The 22013-nt window shown below is 45.5% G+C and overlaps 1 non-coding gene across 1 annotated transcript; it reads left to right on the top strand.

The window, feature by feature from the left end:
- Positions 1-14726: 14726 nt before the first annotated feature.
- LOC121475878 lies at positions 14727-14828 on the top strand. Its single transcript, XR_005983829.1, has one exon. It is a non-coding gene; the product is annotated as a U6 spliceosomal RNA (small nuclear RNA).
- The last annotated feature ends 7185 nt before the right edge of the window (positions 14829-22013 follow it).

The raw sequence follows: 22013 nt of genomic DNA, 5'->3' as shown, positions 1-22013 counted from the left end.
GCCCTCGGCGCGCGCCGCGATTGGCCGCAGCCTCGGGGTGATTAGCATGCGCCCCGGCCCGCTCCGGAGACCCCGCCCCGAGGAGGTGGGCGGGGCAGGAGCGGGTCACGTGACTCGCGCCCTCCGACGGCCCCGCCCACCGTCTCTGGCGAGGCTCCGCGCGCTCCGCGGGGCCTCGCGTCTCCCCAGCTGCTCCGCTGGCCCTTCGCCCGGAGCTCGGACTCCGGGGTCGGGGCGCCTGAGGTCAGCTCTCGCCGCCGCCTAAGGCCCGTTCCCCCTTGGAACCATGTGGCTGAAGGTCTGCCGCGTGGCGGGGGGGAAGCAGGCGGGAGGCAGGCCGAGGCCTAGAGTCCGTTCAGTCTGTTCTTACTGAGCAACTACTTGGTGCCAACACTTCTGTATCACCAGTCGACGTGATAAATGTATGGAAAAAACAAAGCAGGGTAAACGCGGTGAATGGTGCAGATCTGCACTAATACTGCAAATCTTTACAGTTAGTACAACTTCTTAGAGCGAGGGCGCAGGCGCGCAGGGGGGAGGGGCAGAGGGCGAGCGAGCCCCCAAGTGGACTCTACACGATGAGCCTGGAGGCGGGCAGGGGCGTCCATCACGCGACCCTGAGTTCACCCTATGGAAACCCAGAGTCAGATGCGAAACCGACTGGGCCACCGAGGCGCCCCGTGGGGGTTGTAATTTTAATTTTAGAATGCTCTGGGCAGGGATTTTTTTTTCATCTGTTTTGTTCAATTTGTTCACATAATGGTTCACCGGTGTCTGCTGTGTAATATGCAGGCTGACACCTGCTAGATATTTTTTATTTTTATTTAAAAATAAAGATTTTTAAAGATTTTATTTATGTATGAGAGACAGAGAGGCAGAGACGCAGGCAGAGGAAGCAGGCTCCCTATAGGGAGCCTGATGCAGGACTTGATCCCTGGACAGGGGATCATGCCCTGAGCCGAAGGCAGACACTCAACAACTGAGCCATCTAGGTGTCCCAATACATATTTTTTAAATGAGTGAATGTTCAAACCCACTCAGCAAGCGTTTACTGAGCGTTTATTAAGTGTGAAGCTGAGGGATCCGAGAGGAACCTTCATGGACTCTTATATTTTAGTGGGGACAATAGGTAATACGAAAATAAGTTTACAGTTTTGTGACTTGGTCACATTTCAGATGAGACCTGAACCCAGGGATGCAAAGAGCCAAGAGCCTGCTTTCCCAGGAAAGGGCACAGCAAGTGTGCAGAGATCCTGAAGCAGCAAATCTGGCTAATGGAGCATTAGGATGGCAGTTTAGCTGGGGAATAGTGGAGGGCAGAGGTGAGGTGGTATTCTAGGCTTAGGACTATCCCTTAGGATGTGAGCTGCAGAAGGGCAGGGACATTTACTGTTGGTTTCACAACTCTACCTGTAGTATCTAGAATAGCACTTGGCGCTTTAGTAAGTATCTGTTGAATGAATAAGTGTGGGAGAGAGGAATGAGTGAAACTCATAATTAGCCCAGACAAATCACAAGCATGAGGCATTCCAGGTCAGTGATGGTGAAATTTAACTCTTGTCACCACTAGAGAGCGTCCTTCCACTCCCCCACATTTTGGGATAAACCTGAAAGCCCCCACTCATTCCTCCCCAGTTTCTGGGATTCCTCAGAGGCCTTTCGTTTCTTTTCTTTTTTTTTTTTTTTTTAAGATTTTATTTATTTATTCATAGAGACAGAGAGAGAGAGAGGCAGAGGCACAGGCAGAGGGAGAAGCAGGCTCCATGCAGGGAGCCTGACATGGGACTCGATGCAGGGTCCCCAGAATCAAACCCCAGGCTGCAGGCAGCGCTAAACTGCTGTGCCACCAGGGCTGCCCCTCAGAGGCCTTTCTGAGAGTTTTCATGAATACTAGGAAAGGTGGAATTTGAAGCCTCCCCCTCACTGGACATGTTTCTTTGATGGCCTTTCTTTGTTCTTCTACTTACCTACTTACCGTCTGTGTTCACATACCACCTCCAAAGAGAGACTGTCCCTTCCTGTCTAAAGTATCCCCCATTTCACGTTCTATCACCTCACCCTGTTTTATTTTTTATAGTTCTAATTACTATCTGAAATCACCTACTTAATGTGTGTGTTGACCTGTTTGTCCATGTGCCCACCCCCAGCCTGATGAGCACCCAGACAACAGTTTGTGTCATTTTATGTTTTATTTATTTATTTATTTTTAAAGATTTTATTTATTTACTCATGAGGGACAGAGAGAGAGAAGCACAGACACAGGCAGAGAGAGAAGCAGGCTCCATGCAAGGAGCCCAACGTGGGACTCGATCCCAGGTCTCCAGGATCAGGCCCTGGGCTGAAAACGGGCACTAAACTGCTGAGCCACCCGGGTCGCCCAGTTTGTGTCATTTTAAATCACTCCTCTAGCACTCCCCAGGGACTCTCGCAGGGTTAGGCACACCCGAAACTCCCAATAGAAGCATGTTCAATGAATAAGATAATGAAATGTACTTGGGTCTAAGGAATCCCTGCTCAGACAGAACTGGGTACACACAACATTTGGAGGCCTGGGGTAGGCCAGGCCTGAAAGGGGAAGAGGCTGGAAGCTGCTAGGAGAGATTTGCAGATTTAGAAGGAACAATGGGATCTGGGAAAGGCAGCTCAGCAGGGGGCTTTGGGGCTGGAATGAAGCCAATTTTCCTTTCTCCAACTCCTCCGTCATGCTCCTCCCCCTCTCCTTCTAATTCTCTGGGGTTTGAATCCCACCATATGCACAGAGCAGAAAAAATTAAAATACTGTCCAGACTTGGAGGGGAGGCATCTGGGCATCCCTGCTTCCGGCCCTAGGTCCTAGAGCCCAGAAGGGCCCGTGGTAACTTTTCCATACCCATGGTAGAACCAGCTGGGACCTGAGATGCACCAGCTTCATCCCCCACTAACCAGTGGAGAAGCAGGTTTGGAACCCCAGCTCCAAACACCATGTACGGCTCCCCCTAGTGGCCAGGGAGGTGTGTTCTCAACCTTTGGGGGTTTATGCCCAAAAAGGGCAAACAATTTTTCAGTCAACTTTGTGAATGAGCAGATAGAGATCCAACTGAAAGGGTTGCTGCAAGCTGCCCCATCACTGTGGCTAATGGGTACAGCCTAGGGCTGACCAAAGATGCCCTGAGCTGCCTTTGGAGATTCAAGCTCCACATAACATAGGATTAAAAAAAGTTAACATTTAAGTCATACTTACCAATGACAGGCATTATGTTAAGCCCTTTGTTATTAAATAATTTATATATTTATGATAAGTACGTAATATACAAATGTAACACATATAATATAATATATAATATTAAATATAATTAATATGTTATTAAATTATAGTTATATACTCGTTACACATATTTTTAATTTTTTATTTGTTTTTTAAAAAAGATTTAGGGATCCCTGGGTGGCTCAGCAGTTTAGCGCCTGCCTTCGGCCCAGGGCCTGATCCTGGAGTCCCTGGATCGAGTCCCACGTCGGGCTCCCTGCATGGAGCCTGCTTCTCCCTCTGCCTGTGTCTCTGCCTCTCTCTGTGTGTCTCTTATGAATAAATAAATAAAATATTTTAAAAATTTTATTTTTGGGGTGTCTGGGTGGCTTAGTCGGTTAAGTGACCGACTTCTGGTTTGGGCTCAGTTCACTATCTCAGGGCCCTGAGATCCAGCCCCTGTATTGGGCTCCACACTGGGTGCCCCTCCCAGTGCTTTCTCTCTCAAAGAAAATCTCTTTTTGGGATCTCTGGGTGGCGCAGCGGTTTGGTGCCTGCCTTTGGCCCAGGGTGCGATCCTGGAGACCCGGGATCGAATCTCACGTCAGGCTCCCGGTGCATGGAGCCTGCTTCTCCCTCTGCCTGTGTCTCTGCCTCTCTCTCTCTCTCTGTGACTATCATAAATAAATAAAAATTTAAAAAAAGAAAAAATTTTTTTTTATTTTTTAAAGATTTTATTTATTTATTCAGAGAGAGAGAGAAAGACACAGGCAGAGGGAGAAGCAGGCTCCATGCAGGGAGCCTGATGTGGGACTTGATTCCGGGTCTCCAGGATCACACCCCAGGCTGCAGGCGGCGCTAAACCGCTGCGCCACCAGAGCTGCCCGAAATTTTTTTTTAAATTTTCATGTGACCTCTATGTCCAACATGGGGTTAACCCCATGGGTTATGGGTTAACCCAAGCCATAACCCATAACCCATAAACCCTAGATCAAGAGTCACATGCTCTACTGACTGAGCCAGCTAGGTAGGTGCCCACATAGTATATATTAAGTTTATTAAGTTATTTCGTTATTTATTATTCTATTATATTGAATATATTATATTTAACTCTGGAATTTTTTACAACCCATGGTATTAATATCACCATTTTACAGATGGAAACGTGCAGAAAACCAATAAGTAGTACTACAGTACATTAAACCCAGCTGGTGAGTTTCCAGAACCTGGGATTTAACCACCACCAAAGTCACACTGCCCCTGCATCTCTGGAGGTATTTTGTTCAAATGCAAGTTACTAAAACCCATCCAAGCAGTTTAATTCTAGCAAGTTCTTCAGGCAAATTTTGAGAATCACTGAACTAGATGAGCCTTTGTATTTAAGTACTTTTAATCTTTTACAATTGGTTTACCAATGTTCCCTTGGGCACGCAGTTGGAGTGTGACCTTGGGCAACTTACTTAACCTGTCTGAACCCCCAATCCTCTTAGCAAAAATGGAGATATTACAAATATCATACACCCTGAAAATGGACACTTAATCACTTCCTCTTTTTTTTTTTAAGATTTTATTTATTGGGACGCCTGGATGGCTCAGCGGTTGAGTATCTGCCTTCAGCTCAGTGGGATTCTGGGATGAGTCCCCCATCCGGTTCCTGGGTTCCCCGTGGGGAGCCTGCTTCCCTCTCTGCCTATGTCTCTGCCTCTCTCTTTCTGTCTCTCATGAATAAATGAATAAAATCTTAAAAAATAAAAAGAGAATACTGTATTGGAGCCCATCATGGTCGCTTGCTTCTGTTTATTTCCTTCTCTCATCTACACCTCCCCCTCTGACTGCTCTAAGGTTTAAGACCCCTAGATTAGGGACACCTGGCTGGCTCAGAAGAGGATGTCTCTCAATCTAGCATTCATGAGTTTGAGCCCCACAATGGGTGTAGAAATTACCAAAAATAAAAAAACCCACCCTAAATTGATAATAATAAAAACAGCCACCATTTCTTGAGCTCAAGCCTCTACAGAACAGTGCTTGTATACCTGATAATGGGAAGCTCACTCTTTCCAGAAACCATGCATTTCTGTACTGGTTATTTTATTTTATTTTATTTTATTTTATTTTATTTTATTTTATTTTACTTTATTTTATTTTTAAGATTTATTTACTCATGAGAGACACAGATAGGTAGAGACACAGGCAGAGGAAGAAGCAGGCTCCATGCAGGGAGCGTGATGTGGGACTCAATCCTGGGACTCAGGGATCACGCCCTGAGCTGAAGGCAGATGCTCAACTGCTCAGCCACCCAGGCATCCCGGTACTGGTTATTTTTAACAGTTCAAAAGTTTTCCTTGTATGGAGTTGGAGCTGGTATAGGCCTGCCTGATTCCCACTATGTTCCACATAGAATGTGTGAAATCCCTCTACTGCCCAGCCCTGATGCCAACACCACAAGAACATCTGTTTTTTTTTTTTTTTAAGATTTTATTTATTTATTCATGAGAGACACAGAGAGAGGCAGAGACACAGGCGGAGGGAGAAGCAGGCTCCCCAAGGGGAGCCCGATGCAGAACTCGATCCCAGGACCCCAGGATCATGACCTGAGCTGAAGGCAGATGCTCAGCTGCTGAGCCACCCAGGCGTCCCTCCACAAGACATCTGGAAGGCACTTTATTTAGTAAGTGATCCAGAAGGCTCTCAGAATCCCAGAACTGGGTGTAGAAAGCTGAAAACAAAGTGCGGTAACTGTCAAGGGACAGGTTGCACAATTCAAAATTAAGATATATGGACTCCAGGGCAGCCCCGGTGGCCCAGCGGTTTGGTGCTGCCTTCAGCCCGGAGTGTGATCCTGGAGACCTGGGATCGCGTCCCACGTCAGGCTTCCTGCATGGAGCCTGCTTCTCCCTCTGCCTGTGTCTCTGCCTCTCTTCTCTCTCTCTCTCTGTCTGTCATGAATAAATAAAATCTTAAAAAAAAAAAAAAGATATATGGACTCCAGTGTTGATTTTTTTTTTTTTTTAAATGAGAGACACTGAGAGAGGCAGAGACACGGGCAGAGGGAGAAGCAGGCTCCATGCAGGGAGCCTGATGTGGGACTCGATCCCGGGTCTCCAGGATCACACCCTGGGCTAAAGGCGGCACTAAACTGCTGAGCCACCTGGGCTGCCCTCCAGTGTTGATTTCCAAATAATTCTCTGGGCCTGGAGCTCAGAGACTTTATCAAAGAATCCCTACTCTGTCTCCCTAGTCCTTCCTGGGCTTGTGCAGCTCACTCTTCCACCTGGTCAGGAGCCATTACTAGGTTCTGTTTGTGTTTGTGCCTATGCCTTTTATGGGTGGTGCTTTTTATGTTCTGGCTAGAAATCATTGCCAACCCAAGGTCATGAAGATATTCACTTATGCTTTAAAACTTTAAAACGTAACTAAATAAATCTTTTTTTTTTTTTTAAGTTTTAAAAAGATTTTATTTGGGAACCTGGGTGGCTCAGTGGGTGAGTGTCTGCCTTCGACAGGGGGGGTCCTGGGATTGAGTTCCACATCAGGCTTCCCTCAGGGAGCCTGCTTCTCCCTCTACCTATGTCTCTACCTTTGTGTGTCTCTCATAAATTAAAAAAAATAAAATAAAATCTTTTACAAATAATAAAAAATAAATCTTACTTTCTTAAAAAAAAAAAGTAAACGTTTTCTTGGATGATCTAGCATCCTCTGTTAGCAAAACAAGACCAATCAGGCCACGCTCTAGAGACCGAGCACCTGAGATCAGGGAGGACTGCTATGAATTGAATTACATCCTTGCAATAAGATACGTCGGGGGGAAAAAAAAGATATGCTGCAGTCCTAACTCCCAGTACCACAGAATGTGATCTTATTTGGAGATAGGGTCTTTACAGAGGTAATCAAGTTAAAATGAGGTCCTAATCCAATATGATTGGTGTCCTTATAAAATGGGGAAATTAGGACACACACAGGCATACCCAGGGGGCAGATGATGTGGAGAGATGCAGGGAGAAGAATGGCCATCCATAAGTCAAGGAATGCATGAGGTTACCAGAAGCCAGGAAAGAGACCTGGAACTGGTCCTTTTATAGAGCAGAGGTAACATGCTATCGACACCTTGATTTCTGGTTTCTGGCCCTCAGAAGTGTGAGACAACACATTTCAGTTATTCTCTGTCATTCAGGATGTAGTACTTTGTTACAGCAGCCCTAGGAACTGAATACAAGTACCCTAGAGTTAACTGTGGTGGGGTCTCTAGTCAACCAAGGGAGAAGAGTTCTGATGGGTTTGTCAGGGGGCTGCAAGTATATTCAACATGTCAACAGAGATTAGGAAAGGACACAGAGTTTGGAGCTAGCTAAACCTGGATCTGAATCCCAGCTTTGTTAGTTTATAACTGTGCAATTTGGGGCAAGCAACCCAACCTCTCTAAGTCCCATCTGCCAAATGGGAATAGCAGTGAGACTTGACAGAAAGGGTTGGGCCATGAACAAACAATTGTCAGGTAGTTAGCACAATGCCCAGTAAACTGTGGTTACTATTTTCCCCTCTTGTGGGATCATGCTGTTCTTGATGAAAGGGGATTGTCTCATTGCAAATATAATGAATTGGCTAATTCGTGAGTATTTATGAAAGGCAGACTATCAGTGAGAATCCAGCTGGGAAAAACAGACAGAGTAGGGGAATCTATACATGGAATGGCTTCATAGGCAGTGGAAGAGGCAAACAGGAGGGGCAGGCACCCACAGGCTAGCAACAGTAGGAGCACCTTGATCACCTCTGGCCTTTCTGATATGTGGGAGGGTCTGGAGTCCCCAGAAAGAAGCTGCACCCAGAAAGAAGCTGCCTGGTGGGAGGTGGAGACACAGGAAATGCAGCTGCTGCTGGAGATGTTACCTGAGGCCTGTGGAGAGGGAGAAATACCCTGGCTTCTCCTTTCTTCCCACCCACCTGGCTTCTCTCGCTGCCTCCCACTGGCCAGTCTGTGCAGGAAGCCGGTTGATTTGGCAGCTTGCTGGTGTTGGCAAAGCAGAGAAAGGGCAAGGAACGGAGTTGAGGGCAGACAGGCCCAGGCTCAGCACCAGGGATTGGAATTTACATTTCATCTCTGTGAGCCTGATTCTCCATCTGGATAGTGAGGATAATAGGAGTATCTATGCAGAGACTAGTTGAGTGCATACAATAAGATAACACGTGTTAACAGTTGAGCCCAGTGCCTGGCACATAGTAGGGAGTACCCTATAAATGTGAATAACAAGCTCATTAGCCATTTTCTGCTCCTACCTTAAGGAGGGAAGAGGACAGAGGCCTGGGAATAAGTTCAAGGTACAGGAACAGTCCTGGTGCTGCTATTTTTATCTCAGACACGTGCCCATCTGTCCCCTCTCCATTCTAAGCTGGTGACTCTGTCAGTCTCCTTTTAGAAACCCTGAGTCAGGGCTGACCATACAGAGTTCAGGGGAGCTGGGAGTTTGGTCTCCATGCTCCTTCAAAAGGATTTCAAATCCCCTAGACTCTACGCTGATGTCTCTGCCTCCAACTGCTGCCAAACCTTCCTGGCCTCCCCCAGTCCAGGGCTAAGCAATCTCCAGGATCTCTCTTTGTATAATTAAAAAGAAAAATAGAACAGCCAATGTTGCCAAACATGTATTTAAAGGGACACTGGGGGTTCAGGGAGTGAAAAATAAAAATGTTTGAGGTTTAAATTAAAAGTCTCCATGCTCAGAGGTCTCCTGACCCTGGGATTTCTCCTCTGCTGGACTGCCTTTAATCCCCTGTCCTGACTTGTAAAAGCTTTTTAAACTGAAGGCATTTATTTCTCAGAGAAGTGTTCCAGCCTAATCATGTAAAAATGCCCAGCATCCCAGGAACAGCCTGTCAAGTATGATGTGGTTGTGTGGGGCCCCAGGGAGAGTGGGGAAGTTTTTTTTTTTTGCGGGGGGGGGAGAATGAGTCCTTGCTTTCCTTCGCTATGCCCTTCCCCCACCACATCTAATCCATCAGAAAACCCAGTGGACTATAGCCCTTAACATCTTAAAACCTGAGCACTTCTGTCCAGGGGCATCCCTTTTATGTTACCCAGGCCCCCACCATCACTCACTCAGAAGTCTGCAGCGACCTGCTCCCTGGTGCCTCTGCTTCTACTCTTGATCCTCCTAAAGCCATTCTGTAACAGCAACCAGAAAAATCTTTCTAAAACAAATCTGATCCTGTCCCTTGCCTGGTTGATTAGTTTCCTATTGCTGCTGCAACAGATTACCACAAATGTAGTGGCTTAAAATGATACAAATTTATTCTCTCACAGTTTAGAAGCTGTGAGATGAATCATAAGGGGTTAAGACCAAGGCACTAGCAGGCTGGTTCCTTCTGGAAGCTCTAAGGACAAATGCATTTCCCTGCCTTTTCCAGCATCTAGTGGCTGCCTGGATTCCTTGGCTTGTGGCCTCTTCCTCCTTCTTCAAAGCACATTTGTCCAATCTCCTCTGTTGCCACATCTCCTTTTCCCTCTGACCCTCCTGTCTGCCTCTGATAAAATCTCCTGTGGTCCACCTGGATAATCTGGGATAATCTCCCCATCTCAAAACCTCAGTCTTGATCACATCTGCAAAGCCTCTTCTGCAGTAACTATGCAGTAACATAGTTACAAGTTCCAGAGATTAGAATGTGGACATCTTTTGAGGTTCATTATTCAGACTCCCACACTGCTTAAAACCCTCCAGTAAAACCCAAGCTCCTTACCCTTAATGGGATCACCTTATCTGATCTAGCCCCTTCCTGTTTTTCTCAGGCTCTCCCCTAACTAACTTGCTTTTCACTGTTCTTTCCAGAGGTCAACTCCATTCTTGCCACAAGGCCTCTGCACATGCTGTTCCCTCTGCCTAAATGCTCTTCCCCAGATCTTCACAGAGCTGGCTACTTCTTCCCTTTCAGACATCAGCTCCAATGTCGCCCTCTCAGAGAGGTCTTTCCCTGTCTTACCCACTTCTCCCTGCAGTCTCTCAAGTCACCTGCGTTTACTTACAACCTGGTGGTTTTTTTTTTTTTTTTTTTTTTTTTTTTTTTTTTTTTAGCTTATTAACTGTCTCTCCCCCATTAGAAAGTGAGCAAATGAGAGAAGAACCCTTCCTTCCTTGTTCACTGCTACCTCCTCAGTGACTGGTAAGCAGTAGATCCTTGATAAATGCTTGTTCAATGGTTGCATGGATGGATGATGATCTGGACAACCAATCTGGTCTCTGAGCTTCAATGTCCAGGATTCAGGCTCAGGATGGAGGTAGGTCAGACAGGCAGGAGGGTGCAACGTTTAATGAGTACTTCCTGTGTGCCAGGCCCTGTGCTAGTCCTTCCTTCATGCGATTCAACATTTATTGAAACACCTGCAGTGTGCCAGGCCTGGTGCAAGTTATTTATTAATGCATTATTTATTCAATTCAAAGAGCATTTACTAAAAACAAAAAACAAAACAAACAAACAAACAAAAAAAAAACCAAAGAGCATTTACTGGGTGTCTACTGAATGCTAGGCCATGTACATTTATCAAACCTCTATTGTATACCAGCTGTCTCAAATCAGTGCCTAGGTACAGAGTAGTTCAATAAATGCCTGAATCAATGAATGTCCTCAAGGAGCGCCTAGTCTTTCTGCTAAAATGGTCTGTGAATAAATAACTCTAACACACAAAGATAAGGCAATAATGTGGGTGTGTTCAGAGGGCAGAGGGGCCCCTTATCACCTTGTACTGGCAGGTACCTTGCTCAGAGTCTTATCTTCTTACCTGGGAACCAGCTCTTTGAAGGTCGGGTAGACTTGCCCCTCACTCACCTGCCTCTCCATACCCTGGGCAACTGGGAAGGACCTGAGCACATGCTCAATCACTGCCTGTTATCTGATTCCTGCTGCTTCTCCTGCCAATGGTTGTTCCTTCACTCATATGCCAGGCAAGAGGGTAACAGCCAGGTCCCACCCCTGGTGCTGCTGGATGGGAGCTGGAGGCTCTGACAAGCTGCCTACCCTCCATTTGGCCCGACTTCCAGCTTAAATGAAGAATTTGGTCCTATTCCCTTGGTATAACCCTTTGACTGGACTTTTTTTTTTTTTTTTTTTTTAGATTTTATTAATTTATTCATGAGAGACAGAGAGAGAGAGAGAGAGAGAGAGAGAGGAGAGAGAGGCAGAGACACAGGCAGAGGGAGAAGCAGGCTCCATGCAGGGAGCCCGACACGGGACTTGATCCCAGGACCCCGGGATCACAACTGGAGCCAAAGGCAAACGCTCACCCACTGAGCCACCTGGGCTGCCCTGTAGTCTATTCTTATAAAAAATCAGGTGATGTGTAGAAATTCTTAGACTCCAAAGCTCACCACAGTCTGGAGGTTTTGCCTGATCTGATACTTTCCTTCCCTCCTTCCTTCCCTTCTTTTTAAATTGTTTTAAAGTACATACAACATAAAATGACAATTTTAACTATTTTATTTTTTTTTTATTGTGTTTATCTTTTTTTTTTAAAAAAAGAGGGTAAGATAGAGAATCCCAAGCAGAATCCATGCCCAGTGCAGAGCTGGACGTGGGGCTTGATCTCACAACCCTGAGATCATGACCTGAGCCAAAATCAGAAGCTGGATGCTTAACCCACTGAACCACCCAGGTGTCCCTTTATTATTTTAATTTTAAGTAGACTACATGTCAAAAGTGGGGATTGAACCAAGGACCCTGAGATCAAGAGTTGCATGCTCTAATGGCTGAGCCAGTGAGGCACTCCACCCCCCATTTTAACAATTTTAAAGTGAACGATTCAGGCAGCCCAGGTGGCTCAGTGGTTTAGTGCCACCTTCAGCCCAGGGCATGATCCTGGAGACCCGGGATCAAGTCCCATGTCAGGCTCCCTGCATGGAGCCTGCTTCTCCCTCTGCCTGTGTCTCTGAGCCTGTGTGTGTGTGTGTCTCTCATGAATAAATGAATAAAATCTTTTTAAAAAAGTCTACAGTTCTATGGCATTAAGTACATTGAACTGTTATGCAACAACCATCACCACCATCCTTCTCTCTCTCCTTAAGTAATCTTTACTCCAACATGGGACTTGATCTCATGACCCTGAGATGAAGAGTCACATGCTCTATGTACGACTGAACTAGCCAAGTGCAATCCTTTATTTTTAATTAATAAAAAAATTCACTTCTTAATTATCTTTTATTTAGGTCTGAAGGCAGGTGTTCAACCACTGAGCCACCCAGGTGCCCCAGCAAGTTTAATAATAAAGATTATTATGCAGTTCTAAGCTTTAAAAATAGGAAATAAACATATGCATATATGTTTAAAAATAATTACATATTATTATCATAATCAACTTAAGAGACAGAAATTCACCACTTTTATAGCAACTTTATTCACAATAGCCAAAAGGTAGAAACAACCCAAATGTCAATCAGCGGAGGAATGGAAAACCAGATGTACTACGTACATACTATGAATCATTTTTTTTTTTAAGATTTTGGTTATTTATTCATGAGAGACACAGAGAGAGGCAGAGACATAGGTAGAGGGAGAAGCAGGCTCCATGCGGTGAGCCTGATGCAGGACTCTATCACAACCTGAGCCAAAGGCAGACTCTCAACCACTGAGCCACTCAGATGTACCCATACTAAGAATTATTTAGCCTTAAAAAGGAAGGAAACTCTGATCCACACTATACTATGAATGAACACTAGAGACATTATGTGAAGTGAGAAAGGCCAGACACAAAAGGACAAATATGATCTATTCCACTTATATGCAGTCCCTAGAGTAGCATATTCATGGAAACAGAAAATAGAAGAATAGAGGCAGGAGGGAGCTGTAGAGGGAATTTGGGGGAACTATTTACTCATTAGGTGTGGAGTTTCTGTCTGGTATTGTCATAGGCTGGATATGGTTTTCCAAAACTCAAACTTCGTAAGTTGAAGCCCTAACCCCCAGCGTAATGGTATTTGGAGGTGGAGCCTCTGGGAGGTGATTAGGTTTATATTAGAAGTCAGGAGAGTGAGGCCCTCATGATGGGATTAGTGCCTTTATAAAACAGACCCTACAGAGCTCCCTTCCCTCATGTGAGGTTACAGTGAGGACATGACCACCTATGAGGAAGAGGGCCCTCACCGGACACCAAATCTGTCATCACCTCGACCTTGAACTTCCTAGCCTCCAGAAGTGTAATAAGCACCTGTTGTTTAAGCCACCCTGTGTACATATTTTGTTACAGTAGCTCGAGCTAACTAAGATCAGGATGATAGAAAGGTTCTGGAGTTGGATAGTAGTGATGGTTGCACAACATGAAAATGAATGCACTTAATGCCACTGCACTGTACCCTTAAAAATTATTTACATTGGGGAGCCTGGGGGCATCTGGGTGGCTCAATGGTTAAGCATCTGCCTTTGGCTCTGGTCATGATCCTGGGGTCCTGGAATTGAGTCCTGCATCAGGCTCCCCACAGGAAGCCTGCTTCTCCTTCTGCCTATGTCTCTGCCTTTCTGTGTCTCTCATGAATAAATAAATAACATCTTTTAAAAAAAATTGGGAAGCCTGGCTGGCCTGGTTGGTAGAGTGTGAGACTCTTGATCTCAGTGTGGGTTCAAGCCCCATACTGGGTGTAGACACTACTTAAAAATAAAATCTTTAGGGACGCCTGGGTGGCTCAGTGGTTGAGTTTCTGCCTTTGGCTCAGGTCATGATCTCAGGGTCCCTAGGATCGAGTCCCACGTCAGGCTCCTCCCAGGGAGCCTGGTTCTCCCTCTGCCTATATCTCTGACTCTCTCTCTGTCTCTCATGAATAAATAACTAAAATCTAAAAATAAATAAAATAAAATAATAATATAATATAATATAATATAATATATATTTAGGGGCTTCTGGGTGGCTCGGTCAGTCAAGTGTCCAATTCTTGATTTCAGCTCAGGTCATGATTTCAGGGTGCTGAGATAGAGCCCTGTGCTGAGCATATAGCCTGCTTAAGATTCTCTCTCTCTCAGGACGCCTAGGTGGCTCAGTGGTTGAGCATCTGCCTTTGGCTCAGGACATGAACCCAGATTCCTGAGACCAAGTCCCACATCAGGCTCCTTGTGTGGGGCCTGCTTCTCCCTCTGCCTATGTTTCTCCCTCTCTCTCTGTGTCTCTCATGAATAAATAAATAAAATCTTAAAAAAAAAAACAACTCTCTTTTTCCATGTGACCCACCCAGCCCCTGGGCGCATGCTCACTCTCCCTCTTTCAAATCAATCAGTCAATCAATGAAATCTTTTAAAAAATAATTTCAATGATAAATCCTATGCTATATGTACTTGTTGCAATTTAAAAAAACCTGCTTGGGAGCCTGGGTGGCTCAGCAGTTTAGCACCTGCCATCGGCTCAGGGCTGATCTTGGAGTCCCGGGCTCCCTGCATGGAGCCTGCTTCTCCTTCTGCCTATGTCTCTGCCTCTCTGTGTGTGTCTCTCATGAATAAAAAATAAAATCTTAAAAACGAAAAACAAAAAACAAAAAACAACCCTGCTCATTTCAGCGGTACATATACTAAAATTGGGACAATTCAGAGATTAGCATGGTCCCTGCATAAAGATGATATGCAAATTTATGAAGAGTTTCATATTTATTTATTTATTTACTTTAAATAAATAAAAAGGATTTCACTTTTATTTATTTGAGAGAGAGAGAATGAGCATGTGTGCCCACAAGCAGGGGGAGAGGTAGAAGCAGACACTTCTGCTGAGCAGGGAGCCTGACACAGAGCTTGATCCCAGGACCCTGAGATCAGGACCTGAACTGAGCGCAGACACTTAACTGACTGAGCGACCCAGGAGTCCCAAGACTTCCATATTTAAAAAACAACAAAAACACAGTAGCAGCTACGAAGCCCCCAACATTACCAGCATTTTCCTATGGAATTCCCAGTGACCCATTAACAATCTCCTCCTCCTAACTCCCCAGAAGCAACTACTTGCCTCAACTTTAGATTTATTTATTATTATTCCACTGCTTTTTTATATATATTGTTAATCTGGCTTCTTATTTTTTTATTTTTTATTTTAGTTTTTTTATTTTTTAAAGATTTTATTTATTTATTCATGAGAGACATAGAGAGAGAGAAAGAGAGAGAGTGACAGAGAGAGACAGAGAGAGGCAGAGACACAGGCAGAGGGAGAAGCAGGCTCCATGCAAGGAGCCCGATGTGGGACTTGATCCTGGGACTCCAAGATCACGCCCTGGGCCAAAGGCAGGTGCTAAACCGCTAAGCCACCCAGGGATCCCCGCCCCCAAGAACTATTCCTAAGATGCTATAGGAATATATGGCCTTTCCTCGGTACTGTGGTACTGACTCACCCTCTTTCCCTGACTCACTTCCTCTTTTATCATTCTTGCTTCCTTGGGATGCACTCCCCAATAAAGCAGTACTACGCTAACCTTTGATTCAAACTGTTTTCTGAGGAACTCAGGGAAAATATATTCTGCAATTTTTCCATTCTCCTCTTGATGAACAGTTGGATTGTTTCAGGTTTTTTGAGAGTTCATATGAGGCAACTAGGGCTAACATCCTTGTTCATGCTGTCCTGTGCACTGTGGCTGTTTCTCTAGAATGTTCCTAGAACTCGGACTGCTGGATCATAAGGTTGCACAGTCCTCAGCTTTACCATATATTGCCCAATTAATTTCCAAAGTGCCAACTTAATTTTCTAGTTTATTTCTCCCCTGACCCCTGCCCTCAGCACACTACATTGGGGTCATCCAGGTCTTCTTTCAGTTCCTTTAGCACATGTGCTCTCCCATCATGAGACCTTTGCATCTGCTATTCTTTTCTGCTGAGAACACTTCCCCTACCCTCAGCCTAGCTAAGACCTCTTCTTTCCACCGAGCTCAGCTCTAAGCTGAGAGCCACTCCCTTGACTTCCTCCTCAAGCCCACATCAGGTCAACCCCATCCTCTCCATGCCCACATTATAGGTCTCGGAGCCTCTTATCCCTTTCTGTTATGATACACTTTTTAGTTGCAATGCTCCATCTATCTGTGCAACTGTTGGCACAAAGTCTGTGAACTCTGCTAAGTTTCACTGGCCTCAAACTGGTAGCCACCATGTTTGTGTAAGCTTATTGCCATATCTCCAGCATCCAACTCTATGGCTGGCACATAGTAGGCCACTGGCATTATTATTCCAGTAGCTATTCTGTGTTCTCACTCATATTTGAGTCCAGCATGTGGGTTTTCCAGTACATCTCAGTATATCTACTGCAGGCCAAAATCATGACAACATAAACACAATCTCTTTCCTTGAGGAGCTCACAGATGGAAGTCAATAAACATTTATTGAGCCTGCTGGAACTGGTCATATTTAGTGCTTAGCAATGGTTTAATGGACTGAGATGTCACATCTAGTGTGAGTACTCCTATAATGAGTAGTGATGAGCATTGTTTATTGAGCATTTATTATGTGCTAGGCACTCTACAAATGCTTTGCAGTTACCATCTTATCCTATCTTCATGTCCTCCTAGGGAGGCACAATTATCACCTCCATTTTACAGATGAGGAAACAGCCTTAGGAAAGTGAAGTCACTTGTTACACAGCTAGTAAATGGTGCAGACAGAATTTTTCAGCCAGAGTGCCAACATCCTACCATGATGCTAAAGTTCTCCTGCCTCAATTACCTTGCTTTCTGTTAGATACCAGAGACCGAGCACTTAATCATCATAATAAATTGGCAATATCTACTTTTACAGGGCACTTACTGGGCGCTAATCACTTTACATCCATCCATCTTTATTCAACAAATATTTATTGAGAACTCATGGGCTGGGGCACCTGGGAGACTTAGTGGTTGAACCTCTGCCTTTGGCTCAGGTTGTGATCCTGGGTCCTGAGCTGGAGTATCATAAGTGGCTCCCAGAAGGGAGCCTGCTTCTCCCTCCGCCTATGTCTCTGCCTCTCTCTGTATCTCTCATGAATAAATAACATCTTTTTTTTAAATTTTTTTTATTTTTTTTAATTTTTTAATTTTTATTTATTTATGATAGTCACACAGAGAGAGAGAGAGAGAGAGGCAGAGACACAGGCAGAGGGAGAAGCAGGCTCCATGCACCGGAAGCCTGATGTGGGATTCGATCCCGGGTCTCCAGGATCGCGCCCTGGGCCAAAGGCAGGCGCCAAACTGCTGCGCCACCCAGGGATCCCAACATCTTTTTTTTTAAAAGATTTATGTATTTATTTATTCATGATAGACAGAGAGAGAGAGAGAGAGAGAGGGAGAGAGAGGCAGAGACACAGGAGGAGGGAGAAGCAGGCTCCACGCTGGGAGCCTGACATGGGACTTGATCCCGGGACTCCAGGATCGCGCCCTGGGCCAAAGGCAGGTACCAAACCGCTGAGCCACCAAGGGATCCCCGAATAAATAAAATCTTAAAAAAAAAAAAAAGGATCTCATGGGCCCAGCGCTATTTGACATGTGTGTGAGGTGACAGGGGTGGACAAAAATAATTAAAATTGTTGCTTGGTGGGGTTGTCACCCTAGTGGGAGGAGAAGAACAACCAATAAATATAATATATGATAGATGGTGACCAGTGCCACAGAGAAAGTGAAAGCAGAGGTTACTATGGAGCATGATGACTGGGGTTTCTGTGGTCTCATTTAATCCTTCCAAACATCTATTATTTTCCCATAATGGAAATGATAATGAAATTCAGAAAGGTGAAGTCACTTACCCACAGGCACAAGGTCCTCAGGCTTTGAAGTCAGGACTCTGGAAGGGCTGAGGATCCTACCCTTTGCTGTGCGCCTACTGAGTGCCTAGGATTGTAGTAAACAAAAGGAACACCAAACTTTCTTCCCTGAGTTTAAGATCAGGCAGGCAGGTAAATTGACCTAGGTGAGTGGAGGACTCACTAAAAGAGGCTGAAGTGTCCTGGCCTTGCCCAGGGCAGACATTAAGTATAATTCCTGGGAAATATGGATGCAAAGGCTGAAGTCAAGGCTCAGGCTGATGAGTGGATTCCAGAGTTCAGGAGCAGAAGGCTTAGGCAGGCTGGGGCATTCTGGTGCTTCTGTTGACTCAGAGGCCCAACAGTCCCTGCCCTACCCCCACAGCCAGCTCTGGGCCCCGTGCCCTTCCTCCCTGGGTCTCCCGGACTCCAGGCAGTCAAGCTGGGATACCCAGTGGCTAGTGACCAGTGATAAACCCCAGTCTCGCCTGGGGAAGCCAAGCTCACATGCAAATAGCAGCCTCCCAAACAAGGTAGAGGTCTGCGGGGATTGCAGGCCTCAGCTGCGGCAATGACAGCTGGCTCCCTCCCCCCAGATGGGACCCCCCCAGGACTCAATTTCTGTCCAGCAGAGCAGGTGCACCGGTGATGCAGCCTGGAAAAGAGCCTGGGCTTTGGAGCCGAAAGGTGTAGAGCACCACCTCCTCCAGACACATCACCTTGTCTGTTGTACTTTTAAGAGGGCCTCATAGATACCTTGCATCTTCTTCGAAGAGGTACACTTTAAAATTTAATCAAGCTGAAGGTACACGTTTTGGAGTTTGAGGAATTCATTCATTCGACAAATGTTTGTTGAGTGTATTTTATGAGCTAGGCCTCTGGGGCTGAGAAAAAGCAGTGAGCAAGACCAAGGTTAGTCTTCTCAGGGATTTTTCCTTTTATTTCTTTAATTAAAAAAATTTAAAAAAAAAATCTCTAAGCTCGGACAGCCTGGGTGGCTCAGCTGTTTAGCGCCACCTTCAGCCCAGGGCATGATCCTGGAGACCCCGGATGCAGTCCCACATCAGGTTCTCTGCATGGAGCCTGCTTCTCCCTCTGCCTGTGTCTCTGCCCCCTCTCTCATTCTCTCATGAATAAATAAATAAAATCTTAAAAGAAAAAAAAATCTCTAAGCCCAAAGTGGGGCTTGAACGCAGGACCTGAGATGGAGTCCCAAGCTCTACTGACTGAACCAGCCAGGTGCCCCAGGGACGACTCTTTTCTTTCTTTCTTTCTTTCTTTCTTTTTTTTTTTTTTTTTAAATTTTTTTTTTTTTTAAAATTTTTATTTATTTATGATAGGCACACAGTGAGAGAGAGAGAAGCAGAGACATAGGCAGAGGGAGAAGCAGGCTCCATGCACCGGGAGCCCGACGTGGGATTCAATCCCGGGTCTCCAGGATCGCGCCCCGGGCCAAAGGCAGGCGCCAAACCGCTGCGCCACCCAGGGATCCCTCTTTCTTTCTTTCTTTCTTTCTTTCTTTCTTTCTTTCTTTCTTTCTTTCTTTCTTTCTTTCTTTCTTTCTTTCTTTCTTTCTCTTTTTTTTTTTTTTGGACTTTTCCTTTTAAAGAGAGAGCCAGACAATAGACTATTAATACTTGAGTATTTTATTATAATTGTGATTAGTATTCTGAATGAGAAAGAGTTTTGTGCTGGGGCAAAGTGGGCTAACTCACCTGCTCTCAATTTGCAAGGGATGGTCTCAGATTTCTCTCCTTGGGCTCCAGATAGGAGCCAACTGTCTATCCTATTTCAGAATGTTTTATACCTCACCAGGGTTTAAAAGGCCTGCTCTCTGCCATGAATAGATGCTATGGAGTGAAGAGGAGGCTTTCCTTCAAAGGCTGCGCCGTGTATGCATCTAGGAGGCACTCAGTAAGTAACTGGTGAGTTAATGAAGGTCATTTCAAGGAGGGTGAAAAAGCCACCGACTCCATCTGCAAAGGATGTTATAATGGCTAGCTAGGAAAAGAGAAAATCTCAGTACTATTACTCCTAGATTTCTGGAAGGGTGAGGAATTTGGGGACTAAGGGAGGCAGAGTAGGGATGTTGGACTTTCATTAGTTACTTTTTTTAAAAAAGGTAGGCTCCAAACCCAATGTAGGGCTTGAACTCACCACCCTGGGATCAAGAGTGGCATGCTCTACTGACTGAGCCAGCCAGGTACCCTTAGACATAGGTGCTGGCACTGTGCTAGGAAGGAGAGCCATCCATGAGGCAGACAGAGTCCCACCACTCCTGGGGCTCCCAGTCTGCTGAGAGCATAGGCAACAATAATGTGATAAGTATTATGAGGGGGGCAGGAAAGAGAAGATATCAAAGCTAATTCCAAAAGGGTGAGAGCTCTGAGAGGAGCGCTGGCAGGAGAGACTCCTCCCCCTGGAAGGATCAGCATATGCAAAGGTCTGGAGGAGAGAAAGCAGGTTTATTCAAAGAACTCAAAAGAGTTGAGTGCGTTCAGACTTTGAAGGCTTGTTGGGCGAGAGAACCACTTGGAAAGAAAAGTGGGGACATTCCACGCATTAGGCAGCCTTGCCCTTGGAGGAAAACATTTCCCCAATCTAGAACTATTTAGGGTTATGATATCCAGAAGGTCGACCTCATTTTTTTAAAGATTTTTTATTTATTCATTGATTAGAGACACACACACACAGAGAGAGAGAGAGAGAGAGAGAGAGGCAGAGACACAAGCAGAGGGAGAAGCAGGCTCCATGCAGGGAGCCCGATGTGGGACTCGATCCCAGGACTCCAGGATCTCACCCTGGGCCCAAGGCAGGCGCTAAACCACTATGCCACCCAGGGATCCCCCCCGTCGACCTCATTTTAAGGAAGACACAGCATTTACCGACTACCTTGATATATAATAGAACACTGGTTCATTCAATCCTCATAGAACTCTGTTGTTTGACATTATGACCCCTATTTTACAGATGGGATAACTGAGGATCAGTTTGAGCACCTTGTCCAAGGTCCTACAGCTCACCCGGTTTGGGAATTTAGATTGTTCTTTTATGCAGATGCTTTTGTTCTAGCAGTTCTTTTTACCTGAGGTAATACATGCAAAAGCTTTTTTGTAGTAGAGCCTCATCCACATGAGGCATTATTCACTCTGGCAGGGCTTCTGGCCCCATCCAGGTCAGCCTGCAGCACTCAGGGAGCCCAGGAAGGGGCAGTAATGAAAGCCAAAAGGCCCAAAAGCCTCTCTTAAAATTCCGTCTCATCTATTCTGGTTCCCTCTCTGGGGGTACTTCCAGATACTATCTTCTGCTAAATAGAGTTTGATTCTCAGAAGTTGCAAGACGTGGGAGGTTTAAAAAAAAAAAAATCGGCAGCATCAAGGACAAAAAGCCCTGCAGCAGCCAGAACACAAAGAGTTTGAATTTTGAACAAAGGGCAGGGTGAGACCCGAAAGTAAATGCTGACACATCCTCTCTCCAGCTGTGAACGGGGGTCTGAGGGCTGCTGCAAAGGTCACCGATCTCCACATCTTTGGGGCAGGAAATGCAATTCAATCTTCTCAGTCACTGATCGCTCCGCAAGATTAATGGAATCGTCTCCAACACTGGTCTCTGTTCTGACGGCACAGAAAGTGAATCAAACTTCTCGCCTCCCCGCCCTCCTCTGACTAAGCAAGGTCAGCTGATTCCCCATTTTAAAAGTTCAACACTTTTCACCAGGAAATTTGTCTCGGGGTGTTCCTTTGTGGGGCGAAACTCTACCTGCTGGGGTGAGACCAAAGGTGACACCTTAAGAGGTGCGGACCTTTCTAGGCTTTTCATCTCTTCCTACATCATCATCTTTCAAAATAAAATTAAGGGCACGATCGTCCCCGAAATGGTTAACTGCCAGCCCTGCTGTCCGGCCCTCAGGGATCGGCGGCCAATGACAATCTAGCGTGATGAAGTAATGCCTGGGCTTTGATTTTCATTGGTTAGTGCACTTGTCCATCAATCGGAAGATGGAAGTTTTGAAAGTAGCTTTGAACTTTTAGGACTCGCCTCCTGGAGTTAACCCCTTAATTAACTCACCTGTTCTTTCCAAGTTCCCTTCGG

Source organism: Vulpes lagopus, chromosome 14 (assembly GCF_018345385.1).
Source record: "Vulpes lagopus strain Blue_001 chromosome 14, ASM1834538v1, whole genome shotgun sequence".
In the NCBI taxonomy this organism is placed as follows: Eukaryota; Metazoa; Chordata; class Mammalia; order Carnivora; family Canidae; genus Vulpes; species Vulpes lagopus.
The sequence above is the reverse complement of the archived record's forward strand: the minus strand, read 5'-3'. Positions and strand labels throughout refer to the sequence as shown.